Source organism: Ambystoma mexicanum, chromosome 4p (genome assembly GCF_040938575.1).
Source record: "Ambystoma mexicanum isolate Mex_15411 chromosome 4p, UKY_AmexF1_1, whole genome shotgun sequence".
NCBI lineage: Eukaryota > Metazoa > Chordata > Amphibia > Caudata > Ambystomatidae > Ambystoma > Ambystoma mexicanum.
In genome coordinates this window covers 776,929,661-776,957,189 of record NC_090927.1, presented here as the reverse complement: position 1 = coordinate 776,957,189, position 27,529 = coordinate 776,929,661, and positions in this window count along the sequence as shown.

Below are 27,529 nucleotides of genomic sequence, written 5' to 3'. Positions count from 1 at the left end.
TAAGAAGCCAGCCGGACTCCTACTCCAACCAGCAATACCAACAAGACCCTGGGAAGTCATCGCCACTGATTTTATCGTGGAATTACCACCCTCTATAGGCTACACAACAATCATGGTCACTATTGATTTGTTTACTCATATGGCTCATTTTACACCCTTATCCAAACTACCTTCCTCATCTGACCTTGCCGGAATTTTCCTGGAACACATATTCCGACTTCATGGGTTGCCTTCCAAGATCATTTCAGACCGAGGACCTCAGTACATATCTCAGTTTTGGAAGCAAGTATGTTGTATTCTGGGAATCCAACGTGCCCTATCCTCTGGCTACCATCCACAAACCAATGGAGCCACGGAGCATGTGAACCAGACTCTCGAACAATATCTACGATGTTTCGCCACCAAAGTTCAGGACGATTGGTCACTCCTAATACTAATACCTATGGCCTAATACCTATGGCTGAATTTGCCTATAACAATTCAGATCATTTAGCTATCAAGACCAGTCCCTTCTTCTGTAGCCAAGGATTCCATCCATCAGTCCTACCCTCCGTACTCCCACATCCTACTCCAGTACCTGCAGTAGACTCCTGGATCGAAAACCTCATCACCGTACATAAGGAGGTTAAGGAATACCTAGAACGGGCCCGAGAAGATGTCAAATGTTTTGCTGACTCTAAAAGAAGACCTGGAGCTTCCTATTCAGTAGGGGATAAGGTTTGGTTATCCTCAAAACTCCTTCCTCGACACCTGTGCCCCAATAAACTGGCTCCCAGATACTACAGACCTTTTTCCATAAAAGAAATCATCAACCCAGTGGCCTTTCGACTTCGGTTTCCTGAATCTTGGAAAATAATCCATCCAGTCTTTCACACTTCTCTGTTAAAACCATACATTCAGTCATCCCGAACAACTCCTAGATCTACCCCTGTTATTGTAAATGATCAACTGGAATACGAGGTTTCCAGGATTTGTGACTCAAGTTATCGACGGGGTCAACTACAATATCTGGTTGAGTGGAAAGAGTACCCCTCCAGTGAGCGTACCTGGGAACCCGTGTCAAACATGAATGCTCCCAGATTGGTTCGACGATTTCATATGATCCATCCGGGCAAACCCAGAGGAGCTGGTTTCCAGAGGAGGCATACTGTCATTAACCGTCGTCTACGTCCTTTCTGGACCTCCTGGTCCGTGACTCGCAGGGGATTGCATGCAGTTATCCTTCCAACATGGCCGCCCGGAACAGAATACTCCGGATCGGTCTATGCGTTTCACGCTGCTCATCCTACAAAAGGGACACGCCCCCGTGGCTCTGCGCATCTCAACGCTACCGCTACCTGTAGTCGGACATGCTTAGCCGGAGTTCGATCGGGGCTCTTGCTTGATTCCTTGTTCCCAGTCCCTTGAATTCCTTCCTGTTCCCTTTCCTCCCCAATCTCCTGGAAAACCTTCCGCGCTCGATTCACGGTCTTCTGTGCCTCCGAGCGTACCTTAATTACTTCCTGGAATTACCCTGGACTTGTAGAACGCTCCTGGAAACTGAACCACTACTCTCACGCTGGACGCCGAAGACCGGTGTTCGGGACTATACAAATCCCAGACCGTAAAGAAGAATAAATCCCAGAAGGTTGCAAGTACACAACAGAAACAGGTGAGAAGGGGAGAAACTTGTGACACCATCCACCCTGGGCATGCTCCGCAGGCTACCCTTCACCCCTGGTCATGCGCCGCAGGCAGCCCATCCACCCTGGGCATGCTCTGCAGGTGCCCTTCACCCCTGGCCATGCCCCGTGGCCATGCCCCGTAGACAGCCCATCCACACTGGGCATGCCCCGCAGGCAGCCCACTCCACAGGGGGGACTTTTCCCACATTTTAAACGCGATTTCGCTGGCATGAGCGGGGTACGTGTATTCTGGGGCGTGCGCAGGTAGTTTTACACGCTATTGGCCTAGCGTGAGCGGGGTACGTGTATTCTGGGGCGTGCGTGGGGAGTTTTACACGCTATTAGTCTTGCGCGAGCGGGGTACATGTATTCTGGGGCATGCACAGGGAGTTTTACACGCGTTTTTACGTGGTTGGGGGGCTGTATGCTGGTCCACTGGCCTTTGCGCCATGTACTGGATTTGTGTGATGTTTTTGGCGCACGGGGCGGGGTTGGGGGCGTAACTGGCGGTGCTGCAGGGTCGCTGCACCACTCTGCACCACGGCTGTCTATGGTTGTATAAATCCATGAATACGCTGTGCGCCTAAATGGATTTTGGCACACGCGGCTGGCACAGACTGCCGCACGCGCACTCTCTACGTCAGCCGCGTGCGCCACTTGTGCGGCGATTTCTATGAATTACCCCCTCCATCTCAGTGTCCTTGGTCACTTGACAAAATCCTTGTGCCTAACAGCTTGTGCACAGTCTAGAAATGGTTGACCATAGCACATAAAGTGGCCCTTGATTTCATTGTGTTAATGCTTTGTTGTAATGTGAATTTCTTTCCTATCTCCCTGGCATGCTGTTCAGGATGTATGTTTGCAAGTATGAGGTAACGAGTGCCCGAGTATGGGATGCCGTGTGAGGCCACTGCTTTCCCTGTGCTACTCTAAATCCTTTCATACAGTTATGAACCCTCCCAGTGGTATGTATTTTACCAACTTCTGAAGTGTGAAAAGTAGATCCAAGCAGGCGTGACCTGTAGCCAACTTTGCACCAGAGCTGCAGATGAACTGTCCTCCTGTTAAATCTCAGTTACCATTTAAATGGTATCCACTGCAGAGTGTAATTTGCTTTCTGACTTTGAGAACATACAGGCAGGTAATTGCTCATTTTACTACAGCTGGTAAAATACCCATAGCCGAAAAGATAGCTCAGTGGGTTGATCGCTTGCTGCTGCGATGTGTGTGTGATCTGCAGATTCAAAACCCGGGAAGGCTAAATCAGCCTTTCATCCTTCTGAGGTTGATGAATGAGTATCAACTCAGGTTGGGTGATATTGTATGTATATTTGTTCTATATAAAGTGCTTAGGCACAAGTGCTTTTTAATAACACATCATTATCATTTGACCATGGACATCTCTTTAAATTCACATTGATTTGGTAATATGGGCCTATACAAACTGATATTAATGATACATATGGTGGTCCATTCTTGTATGAACTGTATATCAAATTACAGTGATATCGTAACCTTGTTTTTCATAGTGTACTTAGGATTTATGCTATGTGATGCCACTTCCTGTTTTGTCAAGGGGTGAAAGGTCATGTGCCATCACTTCACCTGATGTCAATTGGGAGCAGGGTCAAATGACATTACTTCCTGTGATGTCATCAGAGGTGAAGAGTCGTTTGTTGTCACTTCCGCTACACCTGGCATTTTGGTGAAATGGCATCTCTGCAAACAAACCATCCAGTGTACAAATGGACGTACAGCTCAATATGTAACATGCACCAACAATCCTTCAAATCTTTATGACACTTCCTCAATCACTATGTGAAACTAAAAGACAAAAGTAGAATCAAAACTTTACAAACCATGGACTCCTGCCCAATACGCATCCACACTGGACTGAAAGGACATTCATTAGCCTGCATTTCAGGAACTGTTTGCAAAAGCACCTTCCATCACATCAAAATGTTAGCAACACACCATTCTGCTATATAAAACCTTGTCCATAGATTGTACTATGCAAAAAATCCTGCTCTAGAACTGCAAAAATGAAATAACATTCACCTACATGGAACAGCCAATGAACTCCTTTGAGTAGTAGAACAAACTCCAATGTAAATATTTTGCAACTGTACTTGACTTTAGAAAATAAAGTAACTTTAGAAAACAATAGTGAAAACATCACAAACACCAACCTCCTTACAAACACATCCAAAAAAGAAATAGCAAAGTTTCTAAAAACATCTACAGAAATACCAATGTGTGAGTCCGTTGTTGCAGAACTTCTTATTAAAAAGAGCACACAAATAGTATAGTAGATATAGCCTACAACATAGAGGACAATGGGGAATTCCAAATGTTTCAATTATCTCTATATCTAACAGCAGAAAATAAATATGTATGAGAGCATTATAATGCAAACAGTACACCCACTTCAAGCTATAGTATGCCTTCAACCCAGAAATGCCAAGTTGCCTCCATCTGAGTTACTATAAGGCATTTGTGCCAAAGTTGTATATTTGCCATTAGTTAATGGTGTACCAGCAAAAGACAAACAAATTTGGCAAAACTAGTCGACTTAAACAAAGTTAGCAATCCCTAAAATACCTTAAAGAAAACAATGAATACTACTGAGATATAAAAATAGAGTAAAACTTAAGAGAAATGACCCAAATAATTGAAGATTCACCATAAACTGGCCACTTTGAATGTGTGGATCCTGTTACTGCAGACAACATTTTATACAAGTATACAATTCGTCCACTACATCCCAAGTACACCATAGAAGATGCATTAGAAACATATCAAATGCATCAAACCAAAGGATTCCCAATGAGCATATTGGAAAAAAGTGTAGAAGCACGTTCATTTCCTCTGCTCTTTCCGAGAGGAAAAGGAGGAAGATATGATGAAAGATGCACAGGAATTAGTGCATCAGAATATTTCTCTTTAAGAATGTATTCTGAAGACACAAAATTCGGAAAAAATGTTCGAAATCAGACTAGCAACTCTATGTTATGGAGTTGCACACACATTAAACACAGGCTGTCAATTCTTAAACATGTCCACTACCCAACTGCTTCGTGTCTTTCTCTACAATCCTAACCCAGGTCGGAGATCCTTTGTTCCTCCGTTTGGCGGGCTTCTGCCCAGAAGCTCTCCTTCCGGCGCCACTGAGTCTGGGGTGGGTCTGTTGTGTGGGAGGGGGAGTAGGACCCCTGGACAGGGTTGCCTTCGCAACCCATGTCGCACTCTATCCTGATAGGCTGGAGGGTCTCCCGCCAAGATGACCACTTCACTGTGTGAGTGACAGCTAGGCTGTATGAATGGGGATCTTTTTGCATAAACGCAGTGGTCTTGAGGACTGGAAGAGCAAGACGTCGCCACTGGAACTAAGAAGCCAAAGAGGAGAGAAGCCAAAGACATCTGCAATGACTGAACCATCGGTGAAGCCCTTCTGCAGCGTCTTACCACTTTTCTCTACACGACGAGAGAAGATCTTCACCTGCAAGAGCCTTCTTCCCTTGAGCTGGTGGGGCCAACCAGTTTGCCAATCGCGTTCCCGGACCTGCCTTGGTTGAATCTCCCGTACCATGTACTCGGAGGCCGGATAGCCAGGCACCAGTCCACCTGGACCGCGATTTAAAGGAGCGTACCTTTTATTTGTCAGGCAGCACCGTGGCTGGTTTCATCCTTGGGTAGTGCAGTAACTCGAACCTTCCTCCATGACGAGAGCACCTCTTCCTCTGCTGGATCACCCGAACTGCAGGAACTACCAGGAACAACTGCCACTGCAGGAGCCACTTCTTTATTTAAGGTACATTGTTCCGCCAGGCCACCCTTTTTTCGTGGTAGTGCTAAAGGTGTTTTAAATCCTTTACCCACCTGTTGGGTTAACCGCCCCCTCTCTCTTAACATTGTCTTTTCAACTTTTGCAACCACCAATTCAAATATCGTTAACCAAAGACTTGACTGCAGCTACGAGAACATTTTGCCCCTGGACCCTTGCCCTGTAACACTAACTCTGGCACAGGCCTACTGACTCTGGTCACATTTGTTAGATCTGCCTTCTTGAGATTGATTCTCCATTCGAACTGTGTGGTGCACCCCTTTCTTATAACTACTCTTCCTTCCCACTGCATAATCATTGTGTAATGCTATTTTGCTCAGTTTTCATTCTAAGTATTGCTTACATTGATGCATTGACTTGCTGAACTGGTTTACAACTGATGGGAAGTGTTGCTAGGGTGTATAAGAACTTATTTCTGAATAACTTGTGCTTTCCCTCCCTTGTGAGGAATTGTTAGAGGATCCCTTGTGTGTAGTTTTCAGTGTGCCGTTTTGCTCAGTTTTCACTCTGGTTCACTTGGTCTACAATTTAAATAGGGATTGTGTATATTTTTCCTTGACCTAATTTAACTTGCTTGATACTGTTGATACATGTGTTTCATTAGAAGTGTACAAAATAAATATATATCTACTTTTTAACTACAAAGCTTTGGTCAGTGTTTCCTTGTTCCATAGTCTAATAGGCCTAATGTGTAACCCTGAATACTGCTCATCCCCCTCTTGAGATAAGTCTGACTGCTCAGCCACAGCTACCAACTAAATCTTTGTGGTACAGACTGATACCAAAGGGTATTTATTGCTCTCACCTATAGTCCTGATCTGGTGTAGTGCTCCCTAAGGGAACTGCACTGGATTCTGCACAGGCCTAAACACGTCCACCACACAAAGGCAGGTGGTAGCGTCCCTGCGCATTACAAAAGTGTGCACAAACAACAAACACGTATATAGAGCTACGATGAATGTCCCATTCTGTGGCCCCCTAGGAGAAATGACGTGTCACGCAATGCTCAGGCATCCCAAAAAAGCCAGAAAAAGAGATAAGCGACCCTTGAAGCCCACGTGCATGTAAAAATCCCCACGCACCCCTTGGAATACACGTACCCCGCTCCCACCAAGCCTATCCACCCTCCCCATGCCCCGCAGGCAGCCCATCACCCCAGTCCATAGCCTGCAGGCACCCCATCACCCCTGGGCATGCCCCGCAGGCAGCCCATCACCCCAGTCCATAGCCCGCAGGCAGCCCATCACCCCTGGGCATGCCGCGCAGGCAGCCCATCACCCCTGGGCATGCCCCGCAAGCAGCCTATCACCCCTCGGCATGCCCCACAGGCAGCCCATCACCCCTGGGCATGCCCCACAAGCAGCCCACTCCACAGGGGGGACTTTTTCCATGTGTTTTTGCTGGTGCGAGCAGGGTACATGTATTCCGAGGGGTGCGTGTGAATTTTCACACACGATGGGTCTGGCGCGAGCAGGTTACATGTATTCCAAGGGGTGCGCGGAGAGTTTTACACGCATTTTCGCTGGCGCGAGCGGGGTACGTGTATTCCGAGGGATGCGTGTGAAGTTTCACACGCGATAGGGCTGGCGCGAGCGCGGTGCGTGTATTCCGAGGGGTGCGCAGGGAGTTTTACATGCATTTTCGTTGCCACGAGCGGGGTACGCGTATTCCGGGGGTGTGTGTGGAGTTTCACAGGCGATAGGCCTAGCGTGAGCGGGGTACATGTATTCCGAGGGGTGTGTGGGGAGTTTTACATGCATTTTCGCTGGCACGAGTGGGGTACGTGTATTCCGAAGGGTGCACGGGGAGTTCTACACGCATTTTTGTAGATGGGGGGCTGTATGCTGGTCCACTGGCCTTTGCGCCATGTACTGGATTTGTGCGATGTTTTTGGCGCACGGGGCAGGATTGGGGGCGTAACTGGTGCTGCTGCAGGGTCACTGCGCCACTCTGAGCCACGGCTGCTTATGGATGTATAAATCCATGAATAAGCTGTGCACCTAAATGGGTTTTGGCGCACGCAGATGACGCAGACTCCCGCACGCGCTCTGTGCGCCAGCCGCAAATTCTATGAATTACCCCCTATACCTCATTGTGATGATTTGCAAGCCCACAATTGTAAGCCTGCCCATCATCACGAATGACGGCTGTATGCCTCGCAATACCAGCTCTCACAGGTTTCACTCTGTCTCGAATGGCCATATCCACAAGCATTGGGGTGTCGGTTTGGGTGGAAACATCCAACACCTGCAGATGGGTACCGCCTGGGGCATGCCGGCCCAGGGACAGGATTTGACACAGGCACCTCCACGAGGACCTGCACTGCCTCCTGCCCCTGAGTCAGGACTGCACCAGTCACACCCACCTCACCACCCCCGTTGGGCCCCAAGGACTAGGCTAATATGGCCTCCTCCTCCTCCCCCGCCAACCTGGATGCCTCCACAGCGTCTATCACAGTGGATTGTCTCTGTGTGAGCTCACCTGTCCCCCCTGCTGCCGAGGAGTCCACGTCCACCTTCGCCCTCTTGGACCTCCCCTCAGCAGCTGTGGCCGATGATTGGGATGCTGCACCAGTCTCCTTGCTCCCCAATGATGTTGCTTCCAGGGGGCGTGACTGGACCTTACGTCTCTGCCTGGCGGAGGCATCCCTGTTGCCTTGCTCCACAGTACTTTCTCCGCCCTCTTCTTCCAACGCCGCTGTGGATAGGGAGACACAGAACACAAACATCAGTGTACTGTACCTATGTGTGTTTTGCACAAAACATGTGCACATGAAGTGCACTTGCAAAGCTGCCATAAATCGTCAGCCTCCACAACACATAGGTACTTGAAATGTACATACCTCCACATACATTTCTGTCCCTCACAACAGACAATCACATCCTTGGACATGGCTCTGTCAACACCTGGAAATTGTGCATTCTACACACACATGCATCATGGGACATACACGTGTCATGCACACACATCACCTGATAGTCCTGAAGCAGTGCACTGAGCTATCACATCAGAGTCCCCTCAACGTCAATCAGGCAACAAGACTAGGACACACATTGAAATGCAACAGTTACATCCATCCAGGAGTCATGGCCAGTCACATAGTCACATCTCAGACACATACACATGTACACCATGCCTGCTCATGATGTTCACGACACCACCCATGTGTCACACCTCAGCCACGGGCACCTCTCAGACACATCTAAGAAACCACGTGCATGTTGTGTCATGCAGCAATACAACATGCATGCAAAGATGATACCATTGAAATGACGCATGGTTCATACCACACATGTGGAGCACTGTCTGGAACATTCACACAGACATCCGTATAAGACACATACTTGCTGTAAGGCCAAGGTGCACACTGCCACCATACATCAACATGCAGAGTGATGGCAGAAACACATGGAGACTCACCTGATGACTCCAGACAGTGCTGCACATTTTAGAGTTAGAGCAGACAGAAGTGTGGACTTCATAGATATTTGGGGCCATGCGATCTGTTCACTACTGTGACAGTGCGAGCTTCTTGTTTTGGTGAGGGACTTACCTCCACGCACGCACGCGCACACACACACACGCGTGTACTTTTCCCTATTTTCAGAGGACCACCCTGCCCACCCACACCTACCTAGGGGGTTGCAATGTCTGAGCAAACATCTCCAGAGGCAAGTGGCAACCCCATGGCAGCGAGGCAGAGGGCTGTCAGTTTCACAGCAAGGGAAGTTGACATCCTGGTGGCGCATGTCCTGGGGCATTTTGATGCCCTCTTCAACCCTGCAACACAACTCTGCAAGGAAGGACTGAAGCGGATCTGGGACCAGATCGTGGGTGCCATCAAGGTGGAGGGGGTGGCACCTTGGGACTACCACCATGTGCACAAGCGCTGGGAGGACTTGAAATCCAGGACCCACAACAAGGCCCAGCGCTTTCTCCAGGCTGGTGCCAACCAAGGGGGGTGCATGACAGGAGCACTGGCAATGGCTTGACAGCAGGCACTCAAAATGCAGGGCACGTGGGCAGCAGGAACACGCAGTGGGCAGGCAGCAGCAGATGGCTCGTAGGAGGCAACTCAGGGCAGTAGGAGGCAGGCAAAAAGGCTTGCAGGCAGGAGCATGGGTCTTCCGTGTTACTCGCATGGGCAGCCGGAAACAGAGTGACGGGGCACCGCATGTGTGGAAACAGCGCATTAGCGTTAAATCAGAGGAACAGGCCTAATCACATAAATTACATGACACGCGCTGCCCTTTGGGTGTTAGCATTCAGATTCCGGATAAAGGAGTGCGTATGAGAACATCACACGCTTGTGCGAGTTAGAGCGGACAGACGTGTGGACTTCATAGATATTTGGGGCCATGCGATCTGTTCACTACTGTGACAGTGCGAGCTTCTTGTTTTCGTGAGGGACGTACCTCCGCACACACACACACACACACACACACACAAACACATGTGTACTTTTCCCTATTTTCAGAGGCTAACGGTGAGTCGCATGCACATCATTCATACTCTGTGTGCCCCTGTGCATCGCGTACCCCCATTCTTAACATTACAGTACCTTATGTGTCCTTTGTGTACACATTTTTTGTGTTGCTGGGTGCCAGAGTGTATTGCGTAATGTTTATTCTTTTCACGTGAGGTACAGAGGGGTCGCGTACACATAGTTTTTATATTTGGAGTGCCTGTGCATTACGCGTCCCGTTTATTTTTTCACAAGGGGTTAAATTGAGCCTTGCTGGACCACATTAGTACGTCTGTGCCATGAGTGGGAAGGGAACAAGTGGGAACGGTGGCAGAGGTGGCCGAGGTGTTCGAGGTGTCTGAGGTGTCCAGGGTCGGGGATGTGCAGGGAGAGCTATGCCCCCCACACAACAGGGTCACGGAGATGCAGTTGATGCTCACCACCAAAGCACCCGGGGTCCAGGAGCTGCAGGGTCATCTGCTGTCCACACCAGGCAGGGTCATGAAGCTGCAGGGGCAGTTGCAGTTCCCACCACCCAGGCTCAGGGTCCCCCAGTCAGACCTGTAGTGGTCACGACCCATGTACACAGAGACACAGATGCAGATGTTGTCCGTGCGTCCAAGAGGAAGAGAGGTGCAGTGAAAGGACCTGGCACCAGCACCCAGGTACAGCTACCTGCAAGAGCACCTACTGTTCCAGCATCAGTGGGGGATGCGATAGTCCAGTCCACCAGTGCTCCAGCCCCTACTGACCCAAGTGGCCCCAGCCACACAGGGTCCGAACGATCTTTCAAGAAGGTGAAGCGTGCAGTAGCGGAACAGGCTCAATCCAAATGAACGGCACAGGAGACCACAACGTTGAGGAAGAGGAGCTTAAATGATGAAGAAATCCAGATCCTCATGGACTACGTGCGCAAACACTACCGTGACATGCTCGTGCAGGCAGGGAACACACATAGGCCTGCTCAGCGTATGGCCCACTGGCAGCGAGTCACGGATAGAATCAACGCCTTAGGCAATGAGATGCGCATGGCTCGTGAGGTTGTGAAGCGCTGAAATGACCTCCAGCGTCGAACCAAAGAGAAGCTGGGTGCCAACTTCGCCTCTACTCTGGTGACTGGAGGTGGGTCACCACAAGAGGACGAGGATCTCACACCACATGAAGAGGCCATTAGTGAGTTGCTTATTGTGGAGCAGATCCAAGGAGTGGGAGGCCTGCCAAATTAGAAGGGAATGTCTGGTGAGTGATGAAGCGTGTGCATTCAAAATATGTGAATGTTGCTTGAATGAAGTGTTATGATTGTCTGGCACTTCTGCCTGCGTTTACATGACTGCCATGGGTGAACTATGTCATGGTGTACTGACCCATGCTTGTTGTCCAGCATACTGCATACAACTGATGTGCTGTAGACATCACCACACCTGCTTCCTCCTTTCCTGTCACTCTCTTGCCAGCTTCTCTTGGCCCTCGTCCAACTCCCACCTGTGATGCAGCATAGTTTGGGATAATCCTCGACTCCACACTCTCCTTCACTCATCGAATCTTTCATGTCTCTGAGAGGTTGAACTACCAGCTGCACCTCCTCAGAGGTATTCTTCCTTTACTCTCCTTCCCCCAGGAGCTCACTGTCTCCAGAGCACTGGTTCTCTCTAGGCTGGGCTACTGCAACAGCCTCTTCCCTAATTTGACTGCTTCAACTCTCTGCCCTCTGCAACTCATCCAGAACAGGACTGTGAAAATTGTCCCTGGTCTCAGGCCCAGGTATTGTATCCCTTCAGGTCTGTGATCTTGGAACTGGGTCCCAGTGGCTACTATTATTTAGTTTTAATCCCTCTGCAGTGTACACAAGCCCTTCTGGGTCCTGGGGGTGCAAATCCTTCAACTGTATCTTCATGAATGTCTTGCTTCTCAAGCTCTTCTATCACCCCTCTCCTACTCCCTCGGGGTCAGTCGCTTCTACTAGCAAAGAGTTGATGGTTGATGTCTTTCTTCTGCTTGGGCCTCCCTCTGATATGGCATCCCTGACTCTCTGAAACTTGAGGTGCACATTCTCGGTTTCTGGAAGCACATCTGCTACTTCCTCTTGGGTTGGGCTTTCTCCTCCTGTCCCCTGCTGACCTCCAGGCTGAATCTGCACTGGTCACCTTGCTACTCTCTGATCTCTGGCCCGGTCCTCTGCCACACCATTTGGACACATGCACTGCCTCCCTGGCATCCCCCACACTTGGGGACTGTTTGCTGTATCCCAAAGGCCTCCTACCAGCAGTTGAGACCTCATGTCTGCACTTACCCTTCCACTACCACCGACCGTCTGCATTTAACTTAGTGCTTATGTTGTTGAATTTCTTTTTCATGATGTTCCCATGTACTGCACTGCCCCCTCCCAATGACTCCCCCAAGTCTCCACTTCCCACTTACCCTTCACATGCGCAATATCAATGTCACCTGGCCTCATGCGATCGGTGTGTCTGGCTTCACTCTATTCACCTACCCTTGCCTTGTCACACTTTGTAACACTTGTGTATATGCACTTCATGAATACCATGCCATATCATGTCACATCAAATGTCCATGGCTCAGGGACAGTAGTAAACAAGGGCCGTCTCATGCTAATAGACAGTTCTGGTATGACTATGCTGCGTGGCATCTGGGTATTTACATCAGTGATGTTAGTGACTCAACTATGCCAGTCAAGGGCTTGTGTGTGAAGCAGGTGCTATAAAACATGCACTGCATGTGGTGTTACTTCCATCCACACATGTCCATGGGTGGCTTGATGCTACCCATACCTTCCTTTGACATTGGCAACGTGCGGGACATCGTGCCATGAGTCACATAGCATGTTTATGTTTTGCAGGACACCATTGTAATACCTATGTGTTTGAGCAGTACTATTTACATGGCTCTTCATGTGATTGTTCTGTCCATGTGCAGGAGATGAGGCACTGGATGCAGAGGATGAGATTGTGGAGGAACAGGATATTGAGCCGCCACAGAGCATCAGTGGAGGATGTGTTGTGGCAGCCCATGATAGTCCACTGGTGTTACAGACCATCCAGGGCCTGACTCAGTATGAGGACACCTCTGATGAAACTTGTAGTTCTGTCTGGTGGTGAACTGGAGGTGGAGTCCTCTGTGGTGTTGCAGGGGTATGCAGTAATAAAATCGCGGCAAAAATGTTGCCTTTAAAAAAAAATGCGGCAAAAATGCTGTGGTTTGACCTGGTAAAGGTGTACTCCATTATAACATTTAAGGGGAGCGGGGGTTGCAGGGGTGTCCCCCGCTCACCTTAAATGGTATAATGGGTCTGGGGTTGCGGGGGTGTCCCCCACATCCTTTACATGGATGGCAGTGGCAAAACCACAGCCTTTTTGCCGTGATTTTTTATGTAAACGGCCATTTTTGCCGCGATTTTAACACATGGTACCGTCGCAGGTGAGTGCCTCAAGTGTTGGTGCTGTTGTAGGCCGTGCGTCTGCAGGGGGTCATGTCCCCTCACAGGGCCACTCAGTGTTGCCACGTCCGTCTGTGGTGGTTACGGCTGCAGGGTCATGCTCCACAGTATTGGTTCCTGGTCCTGGGACAGGTGAGCAAGGGAGGGATGCAGACCTGCAGCCACAAACAGCGGCATAACATCAAGGGCCAGGCTTCCTTGAATCAGGTAGGCATGGACCACACACACGCAGTGGCCGTGTTGCAGCTGGCGATACAGTGTGGGAGCAGTCCATATATTCTGCTGCAAAAAACAGAGTGCTTCCTATTAGATATTGGCTCAGGGCAGGATAGGGTAGCCAATTCCATGATCCCCCCAGCAACACAGGTAGAGCACGAGCTGCAGGCATTGCGGTCCACATGCCGCTCACACAGGCTGCACATGGAGGCCAGTAACAGGAGCCGATGGGCCGAACTGAGGTCTCTGCAGGCACCACTGCTTGCAGAGGGTCTGGCCCACAGGCAAGACCTGAGGCAAGAGTTTGTGTCTTAAGAGATACACTGGAAGTGCTAGAGGCAGCCTGCAGTACACAGTATGAACAGCAGATGCAACTGTTGACTCGTACCATCTCGGAGGAACTCTCCGCATCCCATGAGGTGTCGCATGCGGACCTCTGAGGCATCATGTTGCAGATGCATTCATCTCAGACCCGCATGGCTGCTGCCATGGAGGACCAGGCCAGGGCTATACGTGGTGAACCTCCCTTACCTCTACCACCTTCAGATGCTACACAGGAAGGTGGTGACAGCAGCGACAGCCCTCACAATCTATGATAGCCATGCGGCCCATTAACCCATGGAGGTTTTTTATTTTTCACAACATCCACACTTGTGGGTTTTGAAGTGCACCCTGCCTCTCCACCCTCCTCGGTGGTCCCTCCCATCCCCGGTCCACCATGGACATTTTTTATTTTTGATTACTTGTTTTCCCCTTCTGAATCTTAGTGACTTTACTGCCTATTTTGCTAAATGTATTTTAGTTGCCGTTCTTGGGTCCTCACTTGTGCATCTGTGCATCTGTTTTTCCTTTCTTCAGAGTTAGACTGCAGGGGTTCGCAGCAGGCACCATGTACTCCTTCCCTTCCCTTCCATTCCCTTACCTGTGGTCTATTGTTAATTTATGTGACAGTGTGTTGCATTCTGTTCCATTCTGTTCCATCTAAGGGCATCCACTGTAGGTTCCAGCTGGACCCATACCGGCTTGTCTCGTCTTAGTACACTCTTTGTTTGTGCCTTAGGGTCCAGACACAAAAACCACTCCTGCTTCCCCTTTTCATGAGCTTGCAAGGAGTGGTGCGCGTAAAAGTAACTTACACAGAGGCATTGGGCTGCCCTTATATCTTTGGGCAGTCTCGAGTCCAACCTGTGTATACACCCCTAGTGGGATTCATAATTGTTTGTCCAGTGAATGGTTACCAACCCTTTTTTGTTGGACATTGAGATCCATCCTTTGTTCCTGTTCCGTCTTTATGAATTACCTTGCCTACCTCCATTATTGTTTGAGTTACTGCTGTATGCGCTTACCTTCTCCCTTAAATTAGCAGAGCCACACAATACCAACCGGGGTCCCTGTGCAAGTTACCACACATTGAGACACTTGTGCAGATATGATGAGTCACTGTCAGACAGATTCACTGTTGGGTCCAGTGTTTATGGTATGTTGTACTAGGCAATTGCTGCTCCTGTCAACTTCATTTATTTGATGTATGAGCGTGTGTTATTTCTCAACTTGTTCCATACATCGTTGAGCACTTTGTGACAGTAGTGTTATGTGTTGGCCATTTATGAGTGTCCTTTCACATTGCATGCCATGGCATGGTGTGGCGATATTTTTACATGATGTGTGGGAGGGTTTATGTGACACACCGGCATTTAGATGAGTACTGTGACATGGTGTTGGTGGCATACCCCCTCTTCTATGTGTTCCTTTTGTACACACCAGATTGAATTAGTTTAAGTTCTAAGGGATGCATACAATGTAGCAATTCCAAGGACACATTCTCTCTGTGTTTTAGTGGACACAGATGATTGTCCCTTTGTCATCATTGAATGGCACCTGGAATGTGCCAGGGCCGTGTGCAGGGGTTGGATTTTAGGTGAAAAATGTAGCCACAAGCTGGGTACAGGCAGCCTCGCCACATGCCCTTTCCCCTGCCATGTGAAGCCACCGTGCATGTGGTTGGGGCTGTGGGGGCACCACCATGTCCACCGGTACGCCACACTGTGTTGCAACATTGTGCAGGACACATGCTGCCACAATGATCCTGCACACTACTGGTGGTGCATATAGAAGCTCACCACTAGAGTGGTCAAGGGAGCGGAAGCATGACTATGGCCCGAGTTGCAATATGGGCTGCGTTGTATCTTACCTGGGGTGGTGTGGCAGGGTTCTATATTGGCGTCATCATGTAGGTGGTCAGATGGTAGGTACTGTCCCCCTTAGAGGGGAGCATGTTTGTCAGTGTTGTGCTTTTTTCTGTGTGTGACATGCATGCATGTGCCGGGGCATTTGTACTCACCGATGATCCATGTGTTGGCATGCCTCCCAGCTTCCAGGGCCTGATGTAGGGGTGACATTCTGAATATGAAGCTATCATGGGTGGACCCTGGATAGTTAGCATATACAGAAGTGATGATTCCCTTGGCATCACATACAACCTGCACGTTGATAGAATGCCAGTGCTTGCTAGGATAGATGTGCTCTGTGGCCCTAGGTGGAGGTAGAGCCACATAGGTACATTCAATGGCACCAAGCACTTTAGGGAGGTGCGCCACCCCGTAAAGATCCTGGATAACAGCCTCCCTTTCTGCCTTTCTGCCAGTGTTCTGGGCATGTATATGTGCCTGCGGACTGAGGGGCGTGCAGTCATGATTGGCAACACCTGGTGTAGGCACCGTGACATGGTGGGCTGTGAAATGCCCCCAACTATCGCAGTTCTGCAGTGAAATGCCAAAAAATGCAGTTCAAGGGGCTCAGTGCTTGGAAGCACAGGGTGGGTGATGTGAGGTCATCTTCCCACTCCGTGACCAGGTCTAATATGATATGAGGTGGAAACCTATACCTGGCATAGACCTGGTCACCAGGCATCCCAAAAAGGCTGGTCCTGGGTAAAAAAAAATGTGGGCACTGGCCGTCCTCCTCCTTCTGCGGTGTCCCACGATCACTGCTGTGAGAAATGGTACATTCATCGTAGCTGTATAAGCACGTTGGTTATTCGAACACCATTTCGTATGCATTTGTTTTGGTGCGTGGTGACGCTTATGGCAGCTTTCGCGTGGCGGATGTGTTTCCGTATTTGCAAGTCTTTTTCTGCGCGCTGGAGGGCCCTGCTTGATTCCATGAATACGGGTTGTTAGCGTGCGTATGGGCATTGCAAGGATTTTACTGTGGTACTTCCCTCGTTACGCCCACATTTTTGCTTGTTGTTCCCCATTCCATGTGTTCCACCCCCTTTTTAGGTGACTGTGCAAGGCGTTCGTAGTGTCGCAGTGACATGTTGGACCCGTGCGGATTCCCAGCGCATTGTGTTCCATGAATCGACAAACGGGCGTTTGTGCGCCTTTTCGACTGCAAGTCCACCTTTTTTGGCACAATGTATTCCATGAATTGGGCCCTATATGTCTCTACTACTCTAATAAAAACACTCGGGTTTCTAAAGCAACTACTGTCTCGATATTAATCCTTTCAACTAAATAGCGCAATGCATCCGGGACTTCGCTTTCTCATTCTACTAACCAGAGGTGTGGGCTTCACCTCCACCCACCCGTGACCATGCTGCTACCAACCAAACTCAAGGAAATCTAGAGTGAAGCACAAGGTCTGTTTCAATCTATGGCCCAACTTCTCCTTAATAAAAACAGAAGCTGCAATACGACCAAAAACCAAAGAACAAGGGCTGTTCCATCAAATAATACAAGCACAACACTCTCTGGCCCAAATACAACTGCATGTGCATCAAACACAAAAAGAGTCTTAACAAAAAATAATTGCACTCCCATTAAAGGAGACAGAGGTCCAACTCTCTGGTCCATTTACATTCAGCAAAAATAACTGGAGTAAATTGCTATTCAAATGTAGCAATCAATCTTCTCTTCAAATTGCCACCAATTTTTCACAACATTTAGACCAGGTGTGTTTGCAAATGCTCATTCTTCAGACAAATGCCTATAATAATCCTGACAGCACCTACACTGTCTCCGGTATAAGGCAAGAGTTGAACTACTGTGCAGGAATGGTAAAATTCACCATAAACACACAGGAAGATCCACAAGAATTCCTAATGTGCTTACTATGAGTAGTAGAAACCAAAAACATCACTATAAATGAAATCTTTCAGATTTCTTCTTACAAGTGGAAACATACATGCACTCTCTGCAGCCATGTTTTACAAGAGCACATCCCCAATGAGCGATTTGTTTATGTAACAATACCAAATTCTAAATGCATTCCATTTCGCCAGCTTCTGCAAAATGCAGATCATGGCATATAATGTTTTTTTTTGCAATTCAGATAATCACTCCAGTATCCAAATACACTCTCACGGCCAATATGTCACACTAATGCTTCTAAGGTATAATGCAGATGGTACCAAATATAACTGTAAGCTCACTAGCTTTGCACACAGCCAAGTATCTCTTGGCAAGAAAACCTTCACAACAGTAGACATAATCTACCAGACTGGTGCCACAACCACTTCAGGCCACTGTACTGCATATGTGAAAAAAAGGAGTGGATGTTTCGAATGTAACAACACTTCCTTTATTTCAAAACATAGGTTACTAGAAAATCTAACACATGCCTTCCTAAAATTCGTACAACCCAAATATACTCACTAACATATACTACAATACGCAGTTAGAATACAGCAACGGGTGTCTAACTACTTTAAACATATTTTTGATTATAATATACTTCAAACATGCCATCACATTTATACTTGCATAATACATCAATAGTACTACAATAGTACTTCTAAAATCCAATAGAGTTAGAATACGCAAACGGGTCTCTAACTACTTTAACTATACCCTTCATTACAATACAGTTCAAACATACTATCACACTTATACTGACATAATATATCCATACTACCACACACATGTATTCTGTGACATGTATATACTTTAAAATCATGTAAATTGCACACACTGTACATAAATACAGTACTTTTTTTTATCCACAATGTTTTTTTCCCCCGAGACCCAATGATTACTTCATGTAAATTCAACAAAAGTGTACCACACACAAATGCAGTACCAAACATAGGACCTCATTACAACCTTGCTTTTACCATTTCCGGCACTTCGTCCGGTGTCATTGCTGCCGGATTACGAGTGCCAGAGGGACCGAGGAATCCCCATTCATGGAGTCACAGAGGACTCCATGAGGTGATTTGCTGCCGGTGATGAGGGCTTTGTTTGCTGGTAGGGTGCCTGCCATACCTCAAGCTTTTAGCTGGAGGTAAGCCAAGGTGCCCCACCGGGAAAACCCATAGTCGGGCGGTCAGGTAAAGTGCCGGTATCCATGTATACCTGCACTTTTTTACCAGACCGCCCAACTCGGAATGAGGCCCATTGCACATACAATTTACTAATTATGAGGTTTAAAAAAGTTAATATATGTACAACTGTATGTAATTAAAGGTTTTAAAATATGTTGTTTAACAAATTATACTTTTTTTCTTCACAGAGAAAAAACCACAGATTCTATCCTTCTTACTATGTTCAACTAACTATCCACACCCAGTATCAATTACTCTCAGCATATTACTGTAGCCATAATTACGAAGGCCAAAGTACTATACGTTTCACAAGCATCGACAATTCTACATTACAGCCTTCTTACAATATTCAACAATGTATCCATCCCCTATCAAGATACAACTGTAGCCAAAATCAATAAGGACAAAATATTGTAACCATACACAGTGCCCACAATTGTGGTATGATTATAATTACCATATACACTTGAATGATATCATTCACCATATTACCAACACTGTACACCCCCCTAGAGTACCTATAACTACAATACACATATTACTATGGCCATGGCAAGTGTTCAGATTCACCTACAACGACCGCAACAATAGAATTTAACCATATCCTAAACACACACACTACACCTTCAAATAACATGACGTACCCAGAACCCCTCCCAACTCCAATGGCGGACACATTTTTGTGTCTGTGGCTCGGCATATGACCGCCAACAGTAAAATTGATGGCGGACTCGGTGGCACCAGAACAGCCTTTTTTCACCCATAAATACGGTTCCATATTACTTTTTTCCACTCCCCCACCCTTCCCAAGCACATTTTCAGTGACAAAATAACCCCATCTGTATTTTAAAGAGTATTTTCTCGCCATGCTGTCTACAGAAAAAGGCTGTCATTCCGTGGAGCCAACATGGCGACATTTAAAAAAATATGACGCAGCTCACGTTTTTCACCATCCAAACAGCGGGCATGTTTGATGTCTGTGAACCCCAAGCCACCCCATGATTGGTCCAGAGGTGTCCGCGGACACTGAAGCAGGAATAAAGTCTGCGGACAGGACGCAGATATCACTAATTTATTTTTACTTACTTTTGGTCATTTAAAAAAAAAAAATACTTGACAGATTGATACCAAATCTGCAAAAGCATATTCCTGAAGCAAGTTTGGTGCAAATCCATCCAGCGGTTTAGGCTGTAGGCATGAGCAAATATTTTTCCCATTATGTCTATGAGGACTTAAAAAGTTTTGGGGTCCACCCCTATAACTTTGCTCGCCCCCTTGAGGAAACAGAACCAAACTGTATAAAATCATTCAGAGTTGGCCATATACTTTTTTGCAAAGTTTGGTGATGATTCGTCGAACGGCGCCAAACATTTAAGCCACACAAAAAATGTTTTACTTTGAGTTGAGAAACTTAACCATAACTACACGCCACTGACGATATATGCAGATATATATATATTTGGTGAAACATCTTTAAATGTTGCATTTCTCTTGCTTGCACTGTCATAAGTGATGTCATATGTGATATCATGACTGATGTCACTTGTGATGTTATTAGGGTACTTATGGGCTGCACAACGCAGCCTCATAGTTACGTTGGCATAGCTTCCAGAACCTGCCGAATTTCAGGTTTTTTTTGCATTTGATCAGACCTTAACATTACTTCAACTATTGTTTTTTCACTGAATTTCAAGGGTTTAAGGGTTTTGTTGCACTGGTCTTATTCACCTTAACTGTCCATTTACTAAAGTTATTTCACTGAATTTCAATGGTTTTGTTATGTTATACAGTCCCGGGAGGATAGCTCAGAGGCAACGGGCTCACCTTGGAAACAAGACAACACAGAGCAACACAGGTTCGATCCCCGGGTCCGTGCTTAGAAACCTCTAGGTATTCAGTGCGTTATAAATAACCTATCATATCATATTACACCACCTGTCATTCTGTCTTTTTTTTCTGATAACGTAACTGATGTGATGTCATTTGCTATCAATATCTGTTCTTCAGCTATGCAACATCACGTTTATAAAGTATTTCATCTTTTTTATGTCCACTAGATAAGAAGATATTAGTAATGGTGTATTATCATAAGGAATCGGGAGGTGGGGCTAGTGGAGGACTGTGACGAGGAAGACTGAAGTCGTGTAGTTCATGGATATGAAGAGGAAGAATGAGTTTGGGTAGTTGGAAACTGTGTGATGAGGAAGAGTGAGATGAAGTAGTTGGGGACTGTGATAAGGAAGAGTGATGTGGTGGTAGTGAGTGACTGTGATGAAGTAGAGGGAGTTGGTGGTAGTGGGGTACTGTTATGAGGAAGAGTGAGTTTCTGATAATGTTGTTGGAGAGGAGGAGCCAAGTGCCTCTTGAAGTCCCGCCCCCATTTTGCCTATGTGTTGGAAACCGGAAAAATTGCGACATGCACGATGCCAGTAATGGTCTCTATACCGTAAAAAGTCCTCGAAACAAGGTATCTATTAAGAAAGCCTTACATGATGTACCCGAGGAGAAATGACAGCCTTCTCAAGGAAGAAGTGTGAAGATGAATGAAAAAGAAGACTGGTGACGCACCCAGAGGAGATGCCGAAGAAGAAAGTATATAGACCTTATAGAATCTGATGGCAAAGTAAAGAATTGAGCAACACTTTGTAAGCAAAATGAAGATTGCACGTGCGGAAATCATTGATGCAAATGCAACTCGTTTTATAACTGAACAGATGCTGAAACGCAAATAGACTAAGTAATAATAAGGCTGGCTATTCATAGTGAATAGATTGCAGGCGGTGCCGGCTATGTATATATAAGTGTGTATAGAATCTGGAAGTTCCACAACGCATTTTAGCAAACTAGCTAGGACCCCATGAACGAGAAGGACTGAAAGTGTGGCGCAGTACAGGAAAACCGCTGATGCCCAGCAAAGATTCGAGAAGGGTTGTCTGGCCCAGTGTCAAGAGTTGGGGCTGCCAAGAACATGGTTATCTATTCGAGAAGACACAATGAGCATGGGAAGCGGGACAAGCTTCTGTTGAGGTGTAATGGGAAAGCACTGGAAGTGCCAGGTTTCATTCATTTAAATGTGAAGAAGGAGTTCAAAACAAGTTCCCCTGTCACATGGTCAAGATGAGAATAGACTTGGGGCGAGCTGTACCGAGACCAGAAGATAAGACCATGCTCACACCCCCTTCTATTCTCAGGTGTAGTGAAACCTGCAAGGCCCAGTTCCAAAGACTAATTGAATGGCAAACAGCAGGAGTGATGATGAATGTTGGGCTAATTAGGTAGGGAGGCATGACCAAGTCCAACCCTCCAGCACCTGGGGTAACCAGCTTGCGTGCTGCTAGCGAGTGGAATATTCCAGAATGGTATAAGTATGCCAACCAATCATACATGGCCACGTAGTGAAGATCCCTATAGTTTGAAAGCCAATGAAACTTCATGTATTTTTATGATGTGGAAGATGACTTGAAATAGGGGTGGGCATAGCTGTCCACCTGACCTTCGAGACGCAATCACATTCCAGTCCCCCATTGAAAGTATACTTAGATGTTCCTTTTAAGCCTACCACAACCCAGCTTAGGTTTTTCTTATTTTGCCACGTAGCATGATGTTAGCAATGATGAGGTTTTGGTATAAAATAATAGTTTTCATGAAATGTGTTGAGAATGCTTGTGCGACATCCATCGATGCCCGTTGTACTCCCTGTTTTAGAGAATTGTTATTAAAACAGCTAAAGTTTTGCCAACTTCCTGAGTCGGTCTGATTATTGATGTACGATTCAGATCTGCATCCCCATCCATCCCAGTTAGCGCTACCTCATCTTAAAGGACCTTCGGGTTCAGTGTACTGCGACAAGGAAGAGTGATGTGGTGACAGTAGGCGCCTGTGAAGATGAGTGTGATCGTGTTAGTAGGGGACAGTGATGAGGAAGAGTGAGTTGGTGATAGTGGTGAGTCTGTGATGAGGAAGAGTGAGGCACAAACATGTCATTGCGCTTGGGCGTACCCGCGTGTACGGAAAACACATTCTGGTTCACTATATTGTGTAACCACAGTTATACCCCTCTCCCAAACACCCCTTTCCTGTTTTCTCTCATTGCTTTTTGTCTCTTGGTTGGTGAACTTCTTTGTTTGTCTCTTGGTTGGTGAACTTCTTTGTAAGACTTCAAGGACTTTTAAAAGCAGTACCTTGATTTATCCATTCCTTTTTTAACTTCTTCTTATACCTTTGTCTTTTGTCTTGTGTTGTGCTTTGTTGTTTGTCAGTTTTTGTTATTTTAGCTGGTTTTATGTTTTTTGATATCAAGTGGCAGAGTCCTTTTGTGTTTTGTATTTTTACAGTATTTATTTTTCCTCGACGGTCCTGTATTTCAAAATGACTATGACCAGCAGTGATGATGAGCTGGTGTGGATGGCTTCAGCTTTACCACCACAAAAGAAGCAATGTGCACAAAAAACATTTCTGACAGTTGGCAATATTTCCACGTAAAGGACCAACACAGCAAAAAGGAGACTGAGGAGGTCATGTGCAATTTCTGTAGTAAGGTTTTGCAGAGGGGGCCTTCACACAAGCCATCGCAAAGCTTGGCAACATCAACTTTAATTCAACATCTTTCCCACATTCATTGGGATGAAGTGGATGATTCATATAGGAAGGCTCATGTGAAACATAAGGTCCAAGCACATGAAGCAAGATCAGCACAGTAGTATTTATCATCTCTGCCACAGACTCCCAATTCGATTACTAGCTCTTTTCCACCAACATTACCCAACCTCCATCCATCCTGCCAGCACCTGGTCTTTCTAATTTTATTGTGATGTGCAAAACCTGTCACAATTTGATCGAGGTGGGAGGTAGCATCCAAGACCCTTTCGTCAAGGCTGTTTCAGAACATACAGCCAATTGCCAACTCCAGGTATGTTTTTAAGTTTAAATATTTTTTACCCTATTCTTTAGGAAAGGAAACACAAACAAATGTACAAAATATAAGTATGTTTTGTTATATGTATGAATCCTAGTGTTTTCCCTTCCCTGTTCCTACCTCCTTTCACCTTATCCCCCAAAACGGTCCTTTTCAGGGCCAACTTTTCAGTTATAAAAATAGACAATAAAACACATAATGCATATATGGATCAAAGACCTTTAATTTATCCTTTCAATACCGTGTGTGTTAAAAGAAATGACATATCCTTATGTGTTTCATTATAGCCACAGTAATCCCCTGTGGCAGCGGCAGGTAAAACCTCCCCAGTCATTCAATCATTGCCACATGTTTTCATTGAATTTCATAGTTTTTTTATTAGTGCAACTTAACCATAAATTCCCTTTATGAAAGGTTTTTCAGTGAATTTCATAGGTTTTTATTAGTGCAACTTAACCATAACGTCCTTTTAACAAAGTTTTTTCACTGAATTTCATAGGTTTTTACCAGGATATCATTAGTTTGCATAGATGTACCATACAACATACTGAACCCCCTTAGCCCAATGTTGATGGCGGTAGGGTCCGTGGACTATGCAAACTGTACACTTGAGAAACCAACAGTGCAATACCAAAAATAACCTATTCCTCAGCAGAATTACCTCACTGCTGCTTTATACAGAAACTGCAAACCAACGGTCAACAGAACACCTTGCAAACCATTAACAGCATAACAGAACTACAAACTGGTAAGTACACTACATTTTACACACTTTGTTTAGTATGCTACACTTAAAAACAACTTCTGTTTTTTTTAAAACAGAAATGGCTAGCACCCTGGACTGGCTGGAAGAACATTTTTCTCAGAATGAAATGGCTGAAGACAGTGATACTATTGGTACACACAACAGTTTCCAGAGTAAGCCAATTAATACACATTGTTTCACATGTACCTGACACAATTTCTTTTCTTTAACAGTACATTCATAAAATAACAGGAATGCCCCAGAAGCAGTAAATCATGTAGAACGCCAAGAGCATATGGAACAACAAAGTGACAGTGTGCAAAATCATCTAGTACAATTGGAAGAAAAAATGGATCGGTTAATGAACACTTTTCTCGATTTGAAAGACTTTGTACAAAGACATATCATGGAGAATATTAAATATCACTGCCCCCCCTGCACCTGTACCCCTTTTCCCTGTCCCAGCCAACCATCCCCACAAATTCCCCATCATCAAAAACGGTACGATGAGACTGCAATCCCTTCCTCCCCTAAGACCCTACCTCTAGAAAAACCCAATTCCCCTGTATATGTCTTCATTTCTGCGTCCCCCTCTCTTTCATAATTTGTATATTTGTGTGTGTAAATAAAGTTATATGTATACTGTTCCTGTATGTGTCTGCATTTTTTTTTTAAAGCACTGGTTGGAGTTTGCGGACAGTGCGGCTGTCCGAAATGTCTGCAATAATGAAAATGGGGGTGTCCTAAGAACACTTAACCTGTCCGGGTTGTCCGCAAACAAAATGGAAGTTTCCTTAGAACACCAAGTCTGTCCGCATGTCCACAAAGTTGTGATGCATCTTTAATTAGTTCATTGACCCTTGCCCTGTCCAGCGGACACCTGTGCGCATGCACATCCTACCTTTGGGGATCTACGAACAAAACGTCTGTCCGGAATGTTCGCAATTAATCAAAATAGAGGTGTCCTTTGGACACTTAACTTGTCCGGCCTGTCCGCAATTAAAATGAAGGTTTTCATAGAACACCAGGCCTGTCGGCATGTCTGGAATGTTGTGACACACCATTAATTAGTTGGGGGCCCCTTGCCCTGTCCTGTGGACAACTCTGCGCATGCGCATCCCACCCTTGTGTTCCTACGTACATCGCCCCTGTCTGGAACTGTCCGCAGTACGTGTGTCACACTTTTAATTAGTCCGGGAACCCAATCCCTGTTCGTAGAACACCTATGTGCATGCGTACAACCAATCACATGAAATAGGTGTCCCATGGACAGCCGCCCCATTTGTGAACGTGTCCGTGACTTCACCATGTGACCGCACCCACGCTGAGCATAGGCCCTTGTCCGCAGCCAGTGTCTGGGCCCCCGGACACCAAAAAAGTACTTTTTTGAGCAATCCAAGACGTTCTTCTATGAAACGTTACCCTTGCAGAAGTCCCAGACTTTGCCCCTGGCAATCTGGATACTTTTTGGAGCTTTTTGAGCCCTTTTTGGTGTTCGAAGTGCCCCCCAGCACCGCTATAAAAGGCCACACCCCAGAACTGGTTCTCATTCTGTTTTTGGACTTCCAGGACAGACACTGCTCCCTATTGCTGAATTTCTCTTTCCTGTCTGCAGATTGCTGACATCCTGGTGGTTCCTGACACCTTTGAAGATGGAAATCATGGCTGCTCCTACTGCTGCTGCTTCTGCCTCAGCACCAACCCCACCCCCTCCACCACCACCTTCCCAAGGGCCTGGAGAGGTGAACAGGCGTGGAGATGTAGAGAGGCATAAAGAGGAAGACAAGGATGTGGTAGTGGACGTCCTTACTACTGCCAGCCAGCGTCAGTCTTGGGTGTGGAGGCTCTTTACCACCGTTGGAGGGGTACCCCAGGCACATGCAGACAAGGTGCGCTGCACTGAGTGCCACATGAAGCTCAGTCATGGCAAACTGGGGCTGCACAGCTATGGGACCATGTCCATGTACCGACACCTAAGGTCGTACCACAAGGATGCAGTTTGGAGGGTCGTCCCCTTTGAACAAAGTAGTAGGTTGAGTTCATCTACAACATCCTCTGTATCTGCTCCTGCCACCACAAGTGACACTCCTGTGGGGCAGCAGAACCCTGAACCAGCCTTGCAGGCCATACGCGACGCAGTAGACCCTTACCTTTCGAGGGTCACTGTATTGTGCATGTTCTGCGATGCAGTACTCTGCTGGGGGGAGGAATTTTGAAGTGCTTTTGAGACTACAGTCCGGGAGCATGAGAAAATCTGCCACCTCCCTAAGTGAGGCCCACCCAACATCTTCCTCTCTCCACCTGCCCTTTCTTATCCCAGTGGTTGATGCCGCTTCCCTACCCTCTCTTCCCTTCCTTTCCTTGTGTGTCATGTATAAAAACACCAAAACAAATCCAAAACAACAAAAAACAAAAAAAGGCTCTTTTCAGAGTCACCTTTCAGAGTTTAAAAATAGAAGTGCCAATAAATTGGTGCAGGCCCCTGTGCAACCTATGAACTCCACGAACAGTCTGCAGACTTTTAAAATATTTTGGGCGTTGGTGCTATCAAAAACATTGCACTCTTCTCTGGGAGGAAGTGGTGGCTCTGAAAAGAGCCTTTTTGTGGTGTTTGTTTTTGGAAAAGTTGAAGTGGCCAACACCTACTGGAAAAATGGTTGCTATACTTGCAAAAAGGGCTGCAAAGCATTTTGGATATTTCGCAGAAAAAGCTGATTGCCAGCATCAGTAAGATGGACTCCATCTCTGCGAAAAATGTTCGTGCTACGAAACATAATATTTTCATTGTGGAAAGAGGACATGCCAACATCTCTCAAAAAGGCGCAAACAGCCTTGTTGACATTGCGCCTCACTTTCTCCATTTGCGGACCAAATGAAGAAGAGCGCAGCTACATTTGTCTCTG